Genomic DNA, 21,583 nt, shown 5'->3' with positions numbered 1-21,583 from the left:
TCTGAACCCCTGGAGTTTTTCTGAGTTTATCAAGTTAACTTACTCATCCTAATGCAGGGTGAATTCAGACTTCCAATTGGATTCTCTATGTGTTGCAGAAATCTTTCAATAAATTTTCATTGCCCTATTTGTTTCAGATAATTGCATTATTATCATCCATTCAAACTGAGAAGAACATTCCTAGATGCCAAATTTCTGGCCCCAACCCTGAAGAAACAATAGCATAACCTCTATGCCCAAGGGATGTTGTAGATGGACAAGAGAAACACATGGTCTGAATGGTGGGTGTTCCTGAACACCAGGTTTCTAGAGGAATGCCACAAGTTTCTGACCCCAAGTCTCCAGGATAAAAGAGGGATAGGTTTCTGGGTGACATCAGTCTTGCTTTACTTTGCTAAGAATTCCAAGTTCAAGAAGTCTAGACTCTTGCTTTCTAGAGAGACAAGGGGAGTTCCTAGACTACCAGCTTCTTGGAGAGTAATCATGAACACCCTATTCCTTCCATGACTAGAGGAGGTACATCAAAGGACTGAAACAACAATATAGGTGAGCAAAGGACCTGGATTTTGTTCTCTGCTATTACTGTGAGTTATTCAAGCAATATAGATCTGATGGGAAAGGGGTTGACTCCCTAGTAGCTCTAAGGGCTTTTCTTTTCGATGGGAGTCCAAGCTCTCAAGGAAGTATCATAAAGCTGTATTCCTGTATAAGTCCCTGAGACAAAAGTGAGAATTACCAGCATATCAGGGGGTTGCTTGTCTAGCAAATCACAAATGCATTTCCTTGCAAAGAGAGTCCAAACCAAAAGGTGGTACTATGAGTCCGGAGGACTTCAGAGCCCTGCTGAAAGGTAGGACTCACTAGACAAGGAAGACAATTGTATACATTGTTCATGGGCTACAGTGGGCCCTTTATGTGTTTTCTATATTTTTTGTGGGGTGGAATAAAGGCTGTCCTATATCTGATATATACATTATTACTGTAAAGCGCTTTGGGCTCTATTACACACATCTCTGGAGACTTAGACTCAAGCTGTGTCAAGATTGCAAGATTTCCCAGAAGCAACTCTGGGTGAAATCAAAATGAGCCCCAATGATTATCTGGGGACCATACCAAAGATTAAACTCAGTCTATCTAAACCCAAATGTGAGCTTCTATTTGGGAATGAAATTGTACCTTCACAACTGGGGCTCTGTACTATCGGTAACATTTGTTTCTGTTGATGGTTATTCAATATATTATTTCATTTATTTTACTGTCACATGGACTAGATAGAAATTTTTAATAGTTTTAGGGTGTAGGAAGGACCAGGGGGCCAGAACGGAGAGAAGTCCTGGTGAGAAAAGAATGGTACCCATTGTCACCCAAGCCTTTGGCACTAGGGTCTGTGATGAGAAAGTAACCAAACCTGGGCTATTTGGTATGCCCTCCTCTTCAACAGCTCTACTAATGATACGATGAAAACACAGGCTGCATTAATTTAAACAAAACCCCTCCAAAAGATTGGTCCTAGCTGGCACCATATAGTTCACCTCTGAACTATATGAAGGCTATCTTGAATTGATGGCTCCAGTTTCCCATTTATGGGGCAGTACCACACCTGATCAGGGCCTAGTCAGGGTCTGGCTGGACAAGTCTCAAACTGTTGGTTGAACCTTCTCTTGTACTGGTCAGGTTCCAACTGAGATAAGGTTTGGGCACGTGGACGTATTCTGTTGGATCAGGAGCAGGGTGGCCAAGCCAATCAGCTAGAAAGGACTGGAGGCAGCACAAGGTAACGTCCAAAATGGAAGGAAGGTAAAAACCAGAGATTCACAAGAGCAGAAAAGGAGTGAGGGGAGGCTGATGAAGGTCAAGGTCTGGATTTGAGGCTGTGATTGTTCAGTGTCAGAAGACAGATGAGAGGTCCAGCTAGGCAAAGGATGGTAATAGGATTTGTGATACTCCAAGAAGACACAGATGCATGGCCACGTTCTGACTTGCCCTGTTTTCTCATCTTGCTCAAATCCCCTTGAGCTGGGAACTCCTCATGCTGCTGCTACCCTCATTAGCTTCCATGGAATGTATGGGATAGAAGTCTCACTTCAAATCTTGACAGTTGGAGCCTTCCCCTTACCACTTCCAGCTTCATTAACCTCCATGGAATTTATGGGATGGAAGACAGGTGTCTCTGTTTCTGCTCATGTGGCAGTAATTATTCCCATTTAAGGAGACTAGGTCTCTAGAGAATAAAGTCATAATGTCCCAAACCTCAACAACTATCATATATTATTTCATGTCAAAAGTTCCAGTTCTGTAAAAGGGGGACTTGAGTCAGAGAGGGGAGTAAACAAGGCTACTTCGAATCATCAGGGGGCACACTCAACACACAATCACACACACAGCAGGGAGAGCTGTCTGCATGAAAATAAAAGCACACAAGAGCACATATGTAGTATTTAGCTAATGTCCCTGGTGCCCCTCATACACTGCTATCTCTAGAATATGATTAATCAGTTGTGCATAAAACCCAGCAGCAGAGACAACTCCGATACTGGCGATCTGTTCATCTGACCATCTGCCCTGGTGTTAGATGAGGCAGGTGAATTCAGCCTGAATATCATACAAAATGTAGGCAAGGCTTGAGGAAAGTTTTGGAATTAGGGGCTCCCACCACTCACAGGTGTCTTGGGATTCTCTTACCTTGCTGTGTATTTGTGCTGCCTTGGTGTTCCACTGCCCAGGATTCAGGAAGTAGTCAATTTCTGTAGTCCTAGGAGGGAGGAAATGGGAGAATTCTTCTCATTTGTGCACAGAGGGAGGAAGCATGGGAACTTGCTGAAGCTGATCAGATCACAAAGGGAAGCAGCTGAGAACAAAATGGCTCTAGATTCCAGAAACAGAGCAGAGGTCAGAAAGTGACTTTGAGGCTCTTCCAGTGCCCACTCTCTAAAAACAACACCTGGGAGGAGGAAACAGCTCCCTCTTTTCATTATTCCGTCTTGGGGACAAGTATTGAAGTCAGAAGACCTGGATTTAAATCTCAGTTCTTTCCCTAATTGGGTAGTCTTGGGCTTCTCAATTCTCTCATCTCTTAAATGGGTACAAAGCTACTTTAAGGACCTACTTCCCAGGGTTGTGCAGAAAACACTTTGTAAACCTAAAAGCATTAGTCATGAGAACATTTAATAGTTTTATACTAGTCAGTCAGTCTCCTTTTCTTAGCCTGTTTCTTTTCTGATCCTAATAATAGCCACCTGGAAAACTCTCAAAGTGGACCCCCCTCCACTTCCCTTGACCTCCTCTCCTTTTTCCTTCCCTTCTTCCTCCCTCTTCTCTTCCCACCCCCCACCCCAGACCAGAGTTGATGGAGCACAGATAGAGAAACAACCAGAATAGTTGAGAAATCCCCAGGTGTAGCCACAAAGTCCCCATAGAAATGGTACCTTTGTACAATTATATAGTCTTATCTAGCTTACAAAAGAGTAACATATTCAAAAGTTCCTGGGATTTGTCTACGCTAGACTACAGCAATTTTAAAAAAAAACAATGCCAGCTCTGCTTGAGTCCTATGTATAAAACAGCAGACCCTACTCTTTAGGAACCACTCAGATCAGTTTGCAGTCCTACCTGAGCTAACCATCTCGTGATTAGACTCCACATGAACTATGGAGTGTCCAGAATTGGAACAAAAGGAACTTGAAAGGCTGTCTCACAGACTGTCACATAAGCTGGGTGAGTTTCTCCTTGAGTCTTAGTAGAGAGTTCTCTTTTGTAACATATAACCTATTATTTTTTAAAACACCAATAAATCATACACATGTTTTAGACCATTGACAAACTTTAATTTGACTGTAGCTGCTTTAAGTCAGGTTCTGGTCCAACATCCAGTGAATGAGCTGACCTTTTAATGAAGGACCTGAAGCATATCCACCTTGACATTCTTGCAACCAGAAGAAAGAAATTTCATCTACTGGGAGAGTAGACTCACAGGTACTCCTTGGAGAAGCAATGAAAGGGTTAATGGAAGGAGTTTCATCATAATCCCTAAAGCTACACGGAATATGAAATGCATGGGGCGTTTGGTCATCAAGTATTACAGTACTAATGATTATTTCCAGAGAGATTACCATGAAATTAATGGCAGCTTACATGCCAATATTGATTGCTATGGATGAAGTGGCTCAGAAATTCTAGGAAAAACTTGACCAGACCTTCCAAATCAGATGAAAATACATTCTGATATTTCATGACTTCATTGCAAAGGTGGGAAAAAGTTAGGGAAAGGAAGGAAGGAAGGAAGGAAGGAAGGAAGGAAGGAAGGAAGGAAGGAAGGAAGGAAGGAAGGAAGGAAAAAGTCTCGAGTTTATTAAAGTTTAAAACTGGACCAAGGCCTCTGGGATAGGCCAGGGGTGGGAAACCTGCACCCTCAAATGGCCACACTTGAGAACATAGAGAGCCACATGTGGCCTCAAGGCCACATGGTTTCCCACCCCTAATAGGCTGTATATGAAAAAGATAGAGACTAAAGATGGAGATTCCACAAAAACCTCACACTTGTATATCATGAACACTTTCTTCATAAAAAATAATGGTTAGAAGCTGGACATGCAAAGCATCAACAAAAAAAAACTTACAAAGAATGAAATTTATTACATTATAATAGATAGGAAAAGACTTACGGACCTGAGTTCTCTCTGAGTCAGCTGTTTGCGTCTAACTAGATGATCAGTTCATTAGAGCTAAGATTAGAAATTTTAACGAATAAGAAGTTATAATAAGAAAAAGACATGGCACACCATTGAGAAGATTTGACCCTAGATTATTTAAAGAAGATGAAAGTAAAAAATAGCAGATAGAGAAATGGTATCAACAATTAATGATAATAATAGTAATAGCTAGCCTGCGTATGTTGCTACAAGGTTTGCAAATTGCTTTACAAATATGACCTCATTTGATTGTCACAACAATCCTGGGAGGCTGGTGTTATTATTGTCTTCATTTTATAGATGAGAAAACTGAATCAAACAGAGGTTAACTTGCCCAAGAACACAACAAGTATGTATTGTCGGCAGGATATCACAAGTCTTCCCAACTCAAAGTCCAGCACTCTATCCACTGCGTGACCTAGCTGCCTGTGACTCCAATAATGTAATCCAGAAATTTAACCAATGTAAATTAATTGCTATCACAAGAAGATGAAAAGAGCCCAGAAAGTGCCTCAATCAGCAAACATCTGACTTACTTGCCAATTGGAGAGGGGTGGCTGCCAAAGACAACACCTGCTTAGAATATAAACTTATCTGTAAAATCTTATGAAGAAAGATGATGGATGACTATGAGCAATATCAGTTCAGAAAACAAAGAGAAGCAAAGGACAGTAAAAGCAGGCTAAAGAAAACTTGGTGATATATCCAACTAAATAAAGTCATCCCAAGGGCATTCAAGGATGAAAATGGAAAGAGAACTGCAAAGAAAAGAAAAATGGAAAAGATTTACAGAAACTATTGCAATACAAGGACAGTGGAACCACATCACATTTGGACTTTAACACCCTGAGACCTCTCTCAGCACTGGGAGCCTTCCCTCTGCTATGCTGGCCTCCTCCCATTGGTGAATTCCTTCTTTGGCCCTCCATTTTGGGATGGGCTCAGGACTTCAATGCTTCATATCCTTCCCGCTTGTGTCTCTAACTTTTGGACTTTGCCAACATGACCTAAGATTCTTTCTCGTTCTGGGAATTCTCTAAAAGGCTGGGACCTTCCTCTACCATGCTGTACCCTTTCCCCATTTGGAGAGTTCTTTCCAGGGGTCTTCATTTTGGGGATGAACTCAAGCCAGTCATGCTTCCTTCTGCTTCTGGTTCTCTGGATTTCATCATGCCCCTGTTCTGGTACCTCCTCCTTCCCCCAATCATACCCCACCCCACTGCAGCTTCCTTTTATATGTTCCCTTTTTACTCCTCTCTGCATTGCATTCCAGCCTTCCTCTAATAAACCCCAGTTCTTCATCCAGAAGCCTCACTGAAGCCCTGGAATTCACACATTGAAGTACCCTCCAAGCCTTCAGCCTCTCCCTCAGTTGGATGGCCCTACCCAGAACCTCCATTTAAGGAGGATACCCAAGCCAGCCATGTCTCATTCCTCACCAGGCTACTTTCTTCTACCATGCTCCTGTGCTGAGTACCTTTATGTCCACTCTCTTTTTCATCTTCCTTTTATATGTTTTCCCCTCATTTGAATATAAGCTCCTTGAGGGTAGGGACTGTTGCTTTGGCTTATATTTGTGTCCCCAGCACTTAGCACAGTGCCTGGCATGTAGTAAGTACTTAATAAATGTTTGTTGTCTGTTGCCTGCATGCCTTAACATCACAGTCCCTGAGACCCTTACAGAGAAAGTAAAAATAGCACCAAAGGGAACAGTCAGGCAAAGTAGCTGTATTGGATCATGTATATATAAAGGTGATACAATTGTGAGGGTGCTGAGGGACTGATCACAAGGTCTCTAAAGGGGAAGCATATCCTGAGAATCTGGGAAAAGTTTCGGATATCAACAACTGATGACCCATAAGCCTCTTCTCCCATGTAGACAAAATGGCTGCACAAAATGAGGTCATGCACAATGTAGGTATTAGTGAGGCACAAGCAGGCTTACACAAACAATATTCAACAATGAACCATATCCTTATCATCTCACAGTTGACTGAAATACGCAGAGAATATAAGATCCCACTATATTCATTGTTGGTTTATTATGAAAAAAGTATTTGGCTTGGTAGAAGAAAACTGGGCTTTAACAGTTTCTTTTGTTGCAAGGTTTCTCCCATCCATATGTCAAGATCATGCATGATTCTTTGAAAGATGTAACAACAGAAATAGTCTTGCTCAATGAATCTCTGATAATCAACATCAGGTGAAGCACAAAAGAGGGGGAGACCTGCTCACCAAAGGTATTTTGCCAGTGTGATAGAAGAGATCAAGCATAGGGTGAAGAAGGATTCTCTGTAGATGGCAAGGTCTTTCAGATGCTGCTCTTTGCAAATAAAATTATTTTGGTTGCATCAATCCTCAAGACATTTCAGGGACCCTGAAAGAGATCTGTATTTACCCAAAAGAATGTGGCTTGTCCACCTATATAGGAAAGAGCAAGTGGATGAAGAATTTCTGTTACTGACTCTCAGCTTCTTTTCCACCATGGAAAAGGCCAGGATTCACTTGAAGGGAGGAGATAAGCATGTCATTATCTTTCTCTCTTCTGCTGATGCTCTTACCTTTGTGATGGGAGTGAGTCAAGAGTTGTTGTTTTTTAAAATTTAATTAATTTTTTTTTTACATTTTAAATTCTTAACTATCTCTCATCCTACACTGTGCATTAGAGAAGGTCATCATGTGATGCAGATTTATAAATATATGTAAAAGCATACTGTGTATACTTCTATTTATCTTTTCTTTCTATGGAGGTATAGAGTATCTTCCTTCATAGGTCCTTTGTAGTTTAGAACACTCAGAATAATTTGGCCATCCACAATTGTTCTTCAAACAATATTGCTATTGCTGTATACAATGCTCTCTTGGTTCTGCTAATTTCACTTTTCATTATTTCATGCAAGACCTTCCATGTTTTTCTCAAATCAGCCAACTTATCATGTCTTATAGCACAATAATATTCCACCACAATCATATACCACAGCTTGTTTAGTCATCCCTCAATTGATGGGCATCCTCTCAATTTCCAGTTCTCCGCCACCACAAAGAATGCTGCTGTAAATGTTTTAGAACATATAGGTTCTTTTTCTTTTTCCCTGATCACCTTGGGAAACACAAAATAGTGGTATTGCTGGGTCCAAGAGTATATACATAGTTTCATAACTCTTTAGACATGAGTCCAGATTACTCTCCAAAATAGTTGGATTAGTTCACAGTTCCACCAGAAGTATATTAGGATCCCAATTTTTCCACATCCCCTCCAAAATTTGTCATTTCCCCTTCCATCATTTGAGCCAATCTGATAGGTGTGAGATATCTCAAAGTTGTTTTAATTTTCATTTCTCCAATCAATAATGATTTAGAGCATTTTTAATATGAGCAAACATAGTTTTGATTTATTAATGGAAAAACTGCCTGTGCATATCCTTTGTCCATTTATCAGTTGGAGAATCAATCACTCATATTCTTATAAATTTGACAAAGTTCTCTATATATTTGAAATATGAGACCTTTATCTGAGAAACCATCTATAAAAATTTTCCCCAATTTTCTGCTTTCCTTCTAATTTTGGTTATATTGGTTTTATTTGTATAAACCCTTTTTAATTTAATATAATCAAAAGTATGCATTTACATATCACAATGTTCTCTACCTCTTATATATTCATAAATTCTTCTCCTATCCCTAAATCTGATAGGTAATATGGCCCATGTTCTAATTTTCATATGATATCTCCCTTTATATCTAAGTTATGTATCCATTTTGACCTTATCTTGGTAAATGGCATAAGATAATAATCTATACTCAATTTCTGCCACAATACTTTCCAGTTTTCCCATCAATTTTTTAAACCAAATAGCATATTCTTATTCCAAAAGCTTAAATCTTTACATTTGTCAAATATAAGATTACTACAATCATTTATTATTATGTATCATATGTCTACTCTGTTTCATTGATCTACCTTTCCATTTCTTAGCCAGTACTAGATAGTTTTTGATAATTATTGCCTTATAATACAGTTTAAGATCTGGTACTGCTAAACTTCCTTCCATATTTTTTTTTCTGATTAATTTCTTTCATATTCTTGACCTTTTGTTCTTTCAAATGAATTTTATTATTTTTTCTACCTCAATTTTTTTTTTGGTAATTTAATTGGGATGGCATTGAATAAGTAGATTAGTTTAGGTAGAATTGTCCTTTTTACTATATTGGCTCTACTCATCCATGCACAATTAATATTTTTTCAAATATTTAAATCTATTTGTATAAATTTGTATGAAAAGTGTTTTATACAAATTTATTTGATTAAATTTGTATCAAAAGTGTTTTATAATTAAGCTCGTAATTTCTGGGTTTGTCTTGGTAGGTATACTCCCAGGTATTTTATACTGTCTACAGTTATTTTAAATGGGGGTATCCCTTACTATCTCTCCTTGCAGAGTTTTGTTGGCATATAGAAATAATGATGATTTATGTGGGTTTATTTTATATCCTGCTACTTTGTTTAAATTATTAATGTTTCAACTAACTTTTTAGTTGAATCTCTAGAATATCCCAAGTGTATCATATTGTCTGCAGAAAGAGATAGTTTTATCACCTCATTTCCCATTCTGATTCCTATGCTTTCTTTTTCTTCTTGAATTGCTATTGCTAGTATTTCTAACACAATATTGAACAATCTTGGTGATAATGGGCATCTTTGTTCCACCCCTGATCTTACTGGGAAGGCTTCTAGCTTATCCCCATTACAAATAATTCTTGCTAATGGTTTTATGTAAATGGTTGTCATTTTAAGAAAAAATCCATTTATGCCTATGCTTTCAAGTGGTTTTAACAGGAATGAGCATTGTATTTTATCAAAAGCTTTTTCTGCATCTACTGATATAATCATGTGATTTTTGTGACTTTTGTATTAATATAATCAATTGTGTTAATAATTTTTCTTATATTAAACCATGTATAATCTTTATGATATATTGTTGTAGTCACCTGGCTAATATTTTATTTAGGATTTTTGTATCCATATTCATTAATGAAATTGATCTGTAATTTTCTTTCTCTGTTTTTGCTCTTCCTGGTTTAGGTATCAGCATCATATTTGTTTCATAAAAGGAGTTTGATTTAAATAATTTATTTATTATTGTTATCAGTTGATCTTTAAATATTTGGTACAATTCACTTGTAAATTCATCTAGTCCTGATGCTTTTTTCATAGTCAATTCATTCATAGCCTGTTCAATTTCTTTTTCTAATATAGGTTTACCATGTACTGCTGAGAAAAAGGTATTTATTTCTATTTTCATTCAATTCTCTCCAGACATCTATCATATCTAGCTCATCTGAGATGCTGTTCACTTCCTTGACTTCTTTCTTATTTATGTTTTGGTTAGATTTATTTAGTTCTGAGAGGGGAAGGTTGAAATGCCTCTATAGTTTTGCTATTTCCACCTGTAATTCATTTAGCTTTTCCTTTAAAAATTTGGATGCTATAACATTTGGTGCATATAAATTATTAGTATTGATGTTATTTCATTATTTATGGTATCTTTTATCATACTGCAGTTCTCCTGTTTATCTATTTTAATTAAATCTATTTTAACTTTAATTTTTTCTGAGATCATTATTGCTACCCCTGCTTTTTTTGAATCAGCTGAAGCATAATAAATTCTACTCTAGGATTTTATTTTTATTCTATTCATATCTTTCATTTTTAAATGTGTTTCTTATAAACAACATATTGTTGGATTCTGATTTTTTAATACATTCTGCTATCCATTTTCATTTTATGAGTGAGTTCATCCCATTCATATTCAAAGTTTAATGATTAGTTTTACATTTCCCTCCAACCTATTTTCATCACTATTATCCTTTCTCTCTCTCTCTCTCTCTCTCTCTCTCTCTCTCTCTCTCTCTCTCTCTCTCTCTCTCTCTCTCTCTCTCTCCTATCCCACCTTAAACATGTAATTTACTTCTAACCACTGCCTCCCTAATCCTCACCTCTTCTAAGAATCCCTCCCTTATCATATTCCCTTGCTATTTCTCTGTAAGTTAAGAAGACTTTTATACCTTTCTGGATATATATGCTATGCTTTCTTTAATCCAGCTCTGATGATAATAAGGTTCTAGCACTACTAGCTTTCCACCCCCTCCGCCTCCACTGTAACAGTTCTTTCATTCACATCTGATTTGTATGAGATAATTGCTCTATTTTTATTTTTTAGGATCATCCCATCATACTCAACTGAACCCCAAGCCTATACATCTATGCATGCTATTTCAAACTACCCAGGTAATGATAATATTCTTAAGAATTACAAATAACTTTTCCCAAAGTAAAAAGTAAGCATTTTGATCTTATTAAATCCCTTATAATTGGTCTTTAATGTTTACCTTCTTACGTTTCTCCTGAACCTTGTAGGTCAAATTTTTGGTTCGATTTTGTGCCATTTTTTCTATTCTTTTGATTTTGTTTCATTATTTCTTGGAGTCTTATGAAATCATTAGGTTCTCCTTGCCCAGTTCTAATTTTTGAGGAGCTATTTTCTTCTGTTAGTATCTGTTTTTCCAATTGGTTGAATTTCTTTTCATAATTTTCTTAATTTTCATGCATTACTCTGTTTTTCCCCTAATTTTTCCTCAACCTTTTGATTTTTAAAGTTCTTTTTAAGCTCTTTCAAGAACTCATGACCCATTTTTTTTCTTTGAAGTAGAAGTAGCTGTTTTAATTTCACTATCTTCTTCTGAATTTGAACCCAGATCTTCTCTATCACTGTAACAGCCATCTATGGTTGGGTTCTTTCTCTTTTGCTTATCAATTTTTTTTAGTGGTTTACTTCTTGCCTGTTAACTTTGTGTATTAGAGTCAGGTTCTAGTCCTGAGGTGTGGGGAATAATGTCTCAGACTTCAGGTTTTTCATCCTGTTGTTTTCTGAGCTTCATCCAGGGACCTGACCTCAAGTAAACTCTCCAGCCCTGAGCCAAGACCAGGGTGGCCAGCAACACTGTCACTGCAAACCTTTTGCTCTCTTTAGTCCCTCTGCTGCTACACATGTGAGCTCAGCCCTCTTTCTGCCCCAGAAGCAAAACCAGGCACTGGACTCTCCTGCCAGTGTTCACAGCTACCAAGGCCTGCCCCTCTGCAACCAGAGGCACCATGCATGTTCACTCTTCCAGCCCACTGCAACAGCCTGGGACCATGTCTGGTCAGTGAGCCAAGGCCTCACATCCTGGGCAGTGCAGGGCCCTGGAATCTTCTGTTGATCAGCTATCCGGCCCTTACACTGTGTCTGAAGTGAAAGTTCCAGAAGCTGAGGCTGCCACCTGAAACAACTGTCCACAGGGTTAGTTGTTAGTTGATTCAGTGGTATCTGCCTGGAGGTATGTGCACTTCAATCAGGCCAAATCACCCCCTGGGAGGTGGGGACTTTCCAAACTTTGCTCCAAGTGGCAAGCAGACAACCCAAATCATCATCCTTATTTTCACTGGTTCTGCTAAGGCTGTAGGCAAAGTCATATCTAAACTGAATGAGCTCAGAGGCATGATCTTCTGTGTCCCTACTCCTAATGTATCTATTATGGATCTGGCCTGCCACCTATAGAAACCTACCAAATAGGATGACATCAAGAAAGTGGGGAAGTAAACTTTAGAGGAACCCTTAAAGGGCATCTCGGGCTACACAGACTACCAGTTTGTACCCAGTGACTTTAATAGTGACATCCACTCTTCCACTTTTGATGCTGATACTGCCCTTACTGAACATTTTGTCAAGCTCATTTCCTGGTATGATAATATGTACATTTATAGACCTCATGGGATATGGCCTCCAAGAAGTAAAGTGGAAAGCCACGGATCCCCAGTCAAAAGAGGAGTTCCATTGATAGGGAGCCCAAATCCCAAATGTTTTCTCCTATAATGGGGATGCCGTACCCCATTCATAGCTCTTGTCCCAAAGCACCCCTGTAGTAGAGGGGAGAGAAGTATAGAGTCCTATGTTATATACCATCAATAAAGTCACCATATTCAGTGCAAAAAAACCCAAGAATTATCTATTAAGTGCTTAGATTTCAATGTGCATGTGACATGGACACCCTATAGTGTATATATATATATATATATATATATATATATATATATATATATATATATATATATATATATATATATATATATATATATATATACATATACATATCTAGATTCTCATTCTCCTTTTCTCTCTCTCTCTACACACACACACACACACACACACACACACACACACACACACACACACACACACACACACACATGAAATGGTGATGGCTGACTCTAACTTATCTTTCTAAACCAATTCCACATTACTTTCCTTATTATGCACTCTATTTTCTAGACAAACTGGTTTACTTGTTATTTCCCATAATTGACATTTCATCTGTCACCTATGTGACCTTGAACATGCTCCATGTCCAGAATGCTACCCCTTTGCCCCTCTGCCTCTTGAAATCCCTAGATCCCTTCCAGGATCAGCTCAAGAAAATCTGGGTTTGAAACCCCTTTCTGTGTGACCATGGGCAAGCCAGTTAACATCTTTGAGCCTCAGGCAACTCGCTACGCCTATAGGCAAAAACTAGGTTGTGATCACTGTTGATGGAAAGAGCCCCTATTCTGGGGGCTGATGGCCTAACAAAGCTATGGGTCCTTGATTTATTGATGTCAGTTATATCCAGGAATGCTCCCAAGAGTGTAAGCTGTGTCTGTCTTCCTTAAATTCAAAAGAGACTATTCCATATTGATTCCTGAAAACCTGAAGCCTAGAGCTGGTATGGGTTTAAAGAATAATTTTGTGTAGCCTCTTTGTATTTTATGAATCGGAAGACATTTCGTGTAATAATTCGACTCCCTGACTTCCTGTAGTCTATACTGATGTTTGCATTTGTTGCCAATGATTTACATGGTCTAAGACCTAATGTGGTGACTTCCCAGCGCAAGCACCATTGGTGATCCTGTGGAGTGCTAATCTGTCATTTGGCAACCTTCTGAGGGCTGGAGTCCCCATTCAATCAGCAAAATTGATCAGTGTGCCATTAAGTATGAGGCATCTTCCCAGTATCCCTGCCAACTGCTATGCCTCAGTTCCCTTAAAACTTGATGAAGGCAAATATTGGTTTTCCATAGACATATCTTAAGTAAATAGAGGCCTTGTTTGTATGATCATTCATGTCAAGGTTAGCATGTTTCAACTGTATATTTCAAATGCACGTGTTCCAGCATATCACTAGTACCCAAGATTACTGGCAAGGTATCATACCTTTTAGGAATCAGTCACCAAACATCTATTAAGCACCAACTATTTGAAAAATCAGAGGTTTTCACATAGTGGATGACATTTGGGGATGGAAGTCAAAAAGGTGTGTGTTCAAATCCTGCCCCAGACACTTACCAACTATGTTAGTATAATTTCCTAAGCAAATCACTCTACCTTTTATGTACCTCAGTCTGGCTCCCAAGGACATAACTATTAAGTCACTGATAGAATTTAACCCATATTAGACCTTAGGATCTGAGATGACACACACCTAGAGCTGGAAGGAATTTCTGAGGTCATTTAGTCTAACTACATTCATTTTACTGATGAGAAACCTAAGGTCCAGGGGAGCACAGCAGGAGTTCCTGACACTGAAGATATTAGCGATCTTTTAGATGTTCTCATAGCCCTGGGCTGGGTGCTGGGCAAGATAAAAATTTACCGAAGATATTGTCCCTGCACTCATGGGCTGACCCTTGAAAGGAACTAAGGATTCTAAGAGTCAGAAGGAAAGGAGGGAGAGAGGGAGGAAGGAAGGAAGGAAAGAGCATTGCCCAAGTGGAACTGGCCATTTGGGTCCCCAGTGGGCAGCCACTCCTCCTCACAGTTCCATGAGAGTAAGGGAGTTGGCAGCCGAGTTCACCTGAGACCTACTGAGGCCCACAGAGGCCTGGGCCCCTAGTCAGTCTGAGCTGGAGTGGGGTAGGAGTCCCCTTCTTATGCAGCAATCAGAAGAGGGGCTGCTGTCATGTCATCTCCCAGAGGTGATGGAACCTTCAGGATTTCCGAGGGTAATTCACACTGTGTGAGCTTTCCCAGTTGCCACCTGCACCCCCACCCCCACCCCCAGCTTGGAGCTCCTTCTGGACCTTAGCAGACTCAGGGGAATGATAAGCCTCCACCGAAGCTGGCCTTGGGAGCCTCGCGCTCCCAACAGCTCCCTTTTCTCCCCTATCTGGACTCCCGAGCCCCCAGGCTCCCAGGTGTAGACGCTGGGGCTCCCTCAGTAAGTATCTGAGCAGCCTCTTCACCCCAAGGCTCAGCCCCTGCAGGCTGTTGGCGCTGTCAGAGGAGACCCGAAGTGCACGTGCTGGGCGGCGGCGGGAGAGCATGGTTGGAAGGCTGGTGTGGAGACGTGAGCAACTGGCCAATGGTGGAGACGATTGGGGCGTGGGGGCGAGCATGCGAGGGGGGAGGCTATCTGTCAGCACCCCTGAAGTGCCTGCAGTCCTTCCTCTGTCAAATGAAGGCATGGGACGAGATGTAAATTTCTCTAATTCTATGGGAGGTGGGGGGCAGGAAGGGGGGGGTGACAGAGACAGAGAAACGGAGAGAGAGAGAGACAGAGACAGAGAGACAGACAGATAGACAGAGACAGAGAGACAGACAGATTCAGAGACAGAGAGACAGAGACACAGAGAGAGAGAGAGAGCCAGAGTGAAGAAGGCCGTATTTAAGGCCTGCCTCAGACACACATGGCCGAGGGAAGAGGGACAAATCCCCCTCTCCAAGCAATTGTCTGAGGTTGTCCGTTAGCTTAGGAGAGAGTTTCCAGGAGGACAGAAATCCTCTCCATAGGGCGGGGGTTCTTTCCCTTTGTGTGTCATGGCCCCCTGGGGCAGTGTGCTGAAGCCTAAGGCCCCCTTCTGAGAATGGTGTTTTTAAACGCATGAAGTGAAACCAAGAGAATGAACAGGAAAAACAAAGACGTTGCCGGGATTCTAAGGCACATCAAGTCACCGTTGTACGCATGAAGTACGTTCTTAGGGACCCCCCATAATCGGAAGACCCCGTGGCGCAATGGTAGCGCGTCTGACTCCAGTTCAGAATGTTGTGTGTTCGAGTCACGCCGGGGTCAATTTTTTTTTCAATAATTCTCAACTGTCCATACGGATTATTTGTACCCAAGCCACAGTCAGACAACGCTGTACCTTGACCCCAACATAGCGATGTCATTTTGGTCCTCTTCAAGAACAGACAACCACTGACCAAGCACCTACTGTATGTCTTTTTGTTGCCAGTGCCTAGCACATAGTCAACATTTAACATACCATTAGTGAATTGAATTAAAATAGACAAATATATCCTGTTTCTGTTTACGATTCAGTTCAAAGGCAGCATCTGCGAATCCTGTATCTGAGCTACATTGAACAGATAGGCACATGGATGTTTCAATTTTGTAAAGGTCACGGTATTTTGTTCTTTCTTGCTTAGAAGTCCGTGGCTTTGTTTTACTTAATTTTACAGTGACTGGAACATGCTCCTCCTGAATTTTCAGGCATTTACGGATTGTCTTCCATTTTCAGGTTTTTAGGGATTCTACAGCTTATGATGAGGAAATTGAATATGGTATCGAAATTTTCAAATGAAATGATGCTAGAACTTGGAAAGGGACTGAAAGTGAGAGCCTCATTCCGCAATGAGTTCTTATGTTGCTATTATCATAGTGACAAGTTCTCTCTTAGTCCCAGACAGGTCTCTGAGAGGCCATTCAGCCAAATGGAGACAAAGCAGCCTGAAATAGTGAGACCAATGCTGGCTGATAGAAAGCCTAGAATGTGGAGTGAATTCAGGAGAATGAAGGCCTCTACACAGATGCTTTGGCCTTAGAAGGAAAAACAGCGAGTGGATAAAAAAAGCAAAATAAACCTAAACTCCACTGGAGCTGAGATATTATTAGCATTCCAACTTCCTGAGCAGCCTAGGTTGGAGTAGTACAAAGCAGAGGCCTAGAAATTAGGACTGTGTGACCTTGAGCAAGTTGCTTCCTCTGCTGTGGGCCTCAATTTCACCGTATGTAAAGTAAAGATGACCAAAATTATTTTTCTTCTAAAAAAAATCTATATTGTCCAAAATATTTCCCTATACCTCTGATGTACAATATTACATGGTAACGGCATTAGAGAAGTGCAGAAAAAGACTATGTAAAGTCCAAGGTAGAGGGGAAAGGGGATCATTCAAAACTGGAAGGAACAGGGAAGGCTTCTGGGAACTATAGAATAGAATGCAGCGTACAGAAGGGACTTTACTAGAGGCCCCTCAGGATACTGCCTGACAAGAGTATAGAACAATGGTTAAAGCCATTAGACTTAGCCCCCCAAAAAATTCACCAAATATCAAATTCTGCTAAAATGAGAAATCAACATCATTTCCAGAGGTTTCAGTGATGTAACTGTGATTTAAATTGAAAATACAAGTATGTGATCAGTCTTATGAATGTGTCCCCCCTGTAACTCCTCTTATCCATCTATCCACTCAACATCTCTATACCAGAATTAATGCATCAAGGTGGCACAGTGGATTGTTATAAGGATCTAATGAAATAACACATGGTATCCCCGAAAACCTTAGTGCAGGTTTAAGCTAAATGCACTAAGACTTTTGAGACATCCTATATTTGTAAAGTCCTTAGCAAACCTTAAAGGTTATGGAATAATCTTTGCAAAGTGCTCAGCACAATACGTGGCACACAGTAGGTGCTTAATAAATTCTTATTCTCCTATGTCGTTATGTATTATTAAATAATAATAATAATAACAGTTCCTTTGAGTGGCTGATGATTGCTGAGTCACACACATACACCAACTATCCTTTTCTTCCCCCTCCCCAAAATGAGTAACCTTCTAGCTGTGTGTGTGAATTTTGCGGGGTGAACCGCAGAGAAACCCTGTTGCTCATGAAGAATTTGGATTTGTAGGGAGAATCATAGACCAAGGGACTTGGGGATCTTCTGGTATAACCTCTTCATTTTAGAGACCTAATGATGGGAAGGGTTTTGAGCAAGGTCATCCAGCAATTTAGTGGTAGAACTATAATCCCTACTTTACTCAGGAATCGAAAGCAAGGCCCAAAAAAGGGAAGTGACCTCTACAAGGTGGCAGACAGAAGGAAGCAGTAGCTGAACTTGGATTAGATGATGAGAGAGAGGCATGGCCCTCCATTTGGAGGGTGATATGGATCACTGGAAGTCTACTTGAATGCTTTCTGCTGATATTCTGAAAGGGGGAGGGGGCCTTAATGTTAGGCCTCTATATTACCATGAAAAGGGTAACAGGAGATGAGAATAGAGTTTAGATCAATTAATCAACAAACATTCATTAAATGCCTACTATGTGCCAGGGATGGTGAATGACCAAGAGCCACTTTTGCCCATGACAAATTCAGTGTTCATAAGAAAATGTCCAGAAGGGCACTACCTAATGTCTTGCTAAAGTTCCTTCACAGCTCCCACTTACTAGACAAGTCCTATGGAACTGCATTTAGCCCTGGCCAGCAGGAGAAGCAACTGAAAGAAGCAATTATGAACTGCCCTTTATACCTCCCAAAGGAAAATCCCATAGCTCCCCCTTGTGGTGTGTGACCTCAAACACATCCCGGAGCATACCATAGCACATTGTGTCTAGAACTACCTTGGAAGGAACTTTAGGGACCTTGTTCAACGGTCTCATTTCTAGACGGGGGAAGTGAGGCCCAAAGATGATTGGGAACTTGATCAAGGTCACACAAATAGATAGTAGCAGAACTGAGACTTGAACCCAGGTTACTAGTGTAGGGTTTTCTCCATCCCCAGCATCTTCAGTTGATCTCCAAAGAAAGATTTTTAGTAAATGTTTTAATAACAAGGGATAGAGAAATCAAACAAAATCAACCCCAAGCATTGTGTTGAGGCCACTCACACTTTTTGTATTGCATAGGAAAAATAAGTAGCCATTCACAGACCTAGGACTAGAATGAACCTCAGACTGGAATGGACCTCAGAAGTCTTCTAGCCGAGTTCCTTCATTTAACAAGAGAGAAAACTGAGGCTCAGGGACCCAAAGTGATTTGTCCAATGTACATCAGAGGCAGGATTTGAATCCAGGGCCTCTGACTCCAGAGGTAGTGCTTTCTATTGCACCATAGTACCTCCATGTTCTCCCTCCAAAAATAATAGCATCCTTGTCTCTAGTGCTTTACGGTTCACAAAACACTTTCCTAAGAAGAGAGCTGTGAAAGCCACAGAACAAGGACCATCATGCCCATTTCAAAAATGAGGAAATTAATTTTAAAGATAAAGGTCAGAGAGGAAAGTGATTGCACCAAGATATATAGCTAGCAAGTGTTGGAAGGAGAATTTGAATCCAGGACATGGCCAATGATCTTTATTTTACAATACCCTAACCCAATCCTTTGAGATTTATTCTGTGAAATTTGGATTCAGTCAAAGGGTTTCACTTGAGGTCCTAGAGGGCCACATATGCCCTCGAGGCTGCATGTTCTCCACCCCTGCCCTAACCAGTTAGTCAGCCCCACCTGATGAATAGAAAAAAGTTCTAGGAGGTCTTAGGCATTACCAAGAAGAGTTCCCATCACCTCAAAAGAGTATTGAGCACCAGGGGCTGGTTGTAAGGGGTATAGTAATCAGTGTAATGATTAATGGAAAGTATCTCGGCAAACAAAGGATAAAAACAGTCTCTATTCCATACCCCTCGCCCAGGTCTTTAATCTTATTCTCCCAAAGTCCATGCCAAAGCTGTTCCTACAAAACAGAAAACTGGGATGAGTACCCTAGGCCCTGAGTTTTGGGGAGCTCAGGAGCTGACTTGGTTGGTACTTTAAAAAATTCAAGTTTATGAACCTGTCCCTCAGGAAGCCATGCTAGTAGTCACTGCTTTCCCTGTGTGTCTCTCTGCCTTCTATTTAGAATGAAAGAATTTAGAGCCAGAAGGGACCTTAAAGATGAACCCTTTACTGTTAGAGATGGAGGAAACAAGGGCTCAGGGAGGCTATATGACTTGTCCAGGGTCACATAGATATGTGACCCTGGACAAGTCACATCGTGGCAACTGGCAGAGTCAATATTCAAACTTAGATGCTCTGACTCTAAATCTAGGGTTAGTTTCATTTCACCAGGCTGCCTATGCCAGTTCCCTGCCCCCTTCCAATCCACCTACTGATCTTCCTTGCCACTGCTTAGCTCAGAAGAAAAGGCCACTTACTGCAGACTCCGGGGAGAGATCAGGAGAGTCTCCACAGGGGAAATGGAAGTGATTTCCAGAAAGTCTCATTTATCTTGATTTTTGTGGAACAAGCTTATGCACTCTCTGGAAAGAGTCACTCTCATGTAATGAAAGCATGTTTACCTACCTCTTTTTAAATAATCTGTGCATTCTGTCTTCCTAATCAGCTATGTCTTATTAATAGCACTCACATAATCATTTGAAAAGCCTGATAAATCTCTGCCCAAACTCTTTCTCGTTGAACATTCCAAGCCTGAAGGGTTCCTAAGCACCATTTACCGTTCTAGGGAATTCTGGTCATTGTGGTCAGGGCCTCATAGGGAGAGATTTATGTGCAGTATATGGCAAGAGCCCAAATAATGGCATTTCTCAGCTATATAATGAGTAAGAAATTTGCTGAGTACAGAAATGCACCTTAAAGACAGATAAAGAAACAAAAGGAAAGTAGGTCCTAATCCAATTCCCTTTTAAAGCTATGGGCAATAAACTGGCCCCAATCATGGGATTTACTTGTCAATGTTCCGGACAATAGTTTGCCTCTGGATAGTCTGACCTTTTGCCCAGTTTCAAAGGAAGAGTCACTACGAATGAGAATGGATTTCCACACTACATACTGACCGTGCTTCCAATCTACCATTATCATGTTTGTTTTGGTCAGCACCTTGGTCAGAGGCAATGAAGAGGGTCTGTGAGCTGAATTAGCACTTTTATACAGGGACAGTGTTGAGCTAAGGGCACCTGAGCTGCACCTCCCACGATTATGAGCACATGGAAGAAATGTAGAATGAAAGAGGAAATGAACCGTTTTCCTGACGGTAGCATACTATTATATGTATCCGTTTCAGTTGCCTTCATGATGTGACTCAGACCCAGGTGAGCCCCAGAAATCCCAGATGGGCATAACCTTTCCTGGGGTGAACATGTCTCTGTGAATCTTTCCCAGGATGCCAGCCTTTGGCCTTGGGAAAGTTGCCAGTGCAGCCATGTATGTGTTTCCCCTCACTCTCGTGAACTCTACAGAAAAAGTCTTAAGGGGAAGTCAGACCAGAAGTGATGAAAACCACTCAATAATGGAATTCTGAGGGTTCAAAGAAAAATAATTCCAATGAAGGAAAAAAAAAGGGAGGAGTTGCCTAAAAGGATGGATGTGGACATATGGGAGGATTGGGTGTGTAGAAGTTATTAACACATTTAGAAGACTGTTTCAAGACACATAGAAAATGGAAGCAAGAGAAGCTTATGGGAGATGAATTCAAAGGCTTGTCATGGTCCTGCAAATAGTTTTTAAAGCACTAAATCTCAGAATAAGCTGAGGCTGAGTAGAGCTAAGAACAACAAAAACACGTTTTTTGAAGCTCTATGGGGGAAGCTGTATTGAGTGGATGAGACAACGATAATGATAATGAAGGCACAACTACTCAACCCCTTTTTGCTTTGATGTTCTCTGCCAAGAAATAATCTCTGGACTGGAAGTGACAGAACAAAAATTACTGATTAAGCATTGATAAGTTAGAGAGTACCTAGCTGCCCTTGAGGAGGTTAAGGCAGCAGGCCAAGATGAACTGTATCCTAGGATGCTAAAATATGTGACATATGTAATTGACAAGCAATT

The 21,583-nt window shown here is 40.5% G+C and overlaps 1 non-coding gene across 1 annotated transcript; it reads left to right on the top strand.

Moving 5' to 3' along the window:
* Positions 1-15,758: 15,758 nt before the first annotated feature.
* Positions 15,759-15,830, top strand: TRNAW-CCA (transfer RNA tryptophan (anticodon CCA)). Its single transcript has one exon. It is a non-coding gene; the product is annotated as a tRNA-Trp (tRNA).
* Positions 15,831-21,583: the final 5,753 nt, after the last annotated feature.

Source organism: Notamacropus eugenii, chromosome X (genome assembly GCF_028372415.1).
Source record: "Notamacropus eugenii isolate mMacEug1 chromosome X, mMacEug1.pri_v2, whole genome shotgun sequence".
Lineage (NCBI taxonomy): Eukaryota > Metazoa > Chordata > Mammalia > Diprotodontia > Macropodidae > Notamacropus > Notamacropus eugenii.
Note: the sequence above shows the minus strand (reverse complement) of the source record. Positions and strands in the feature narration are given on the sequence as shown.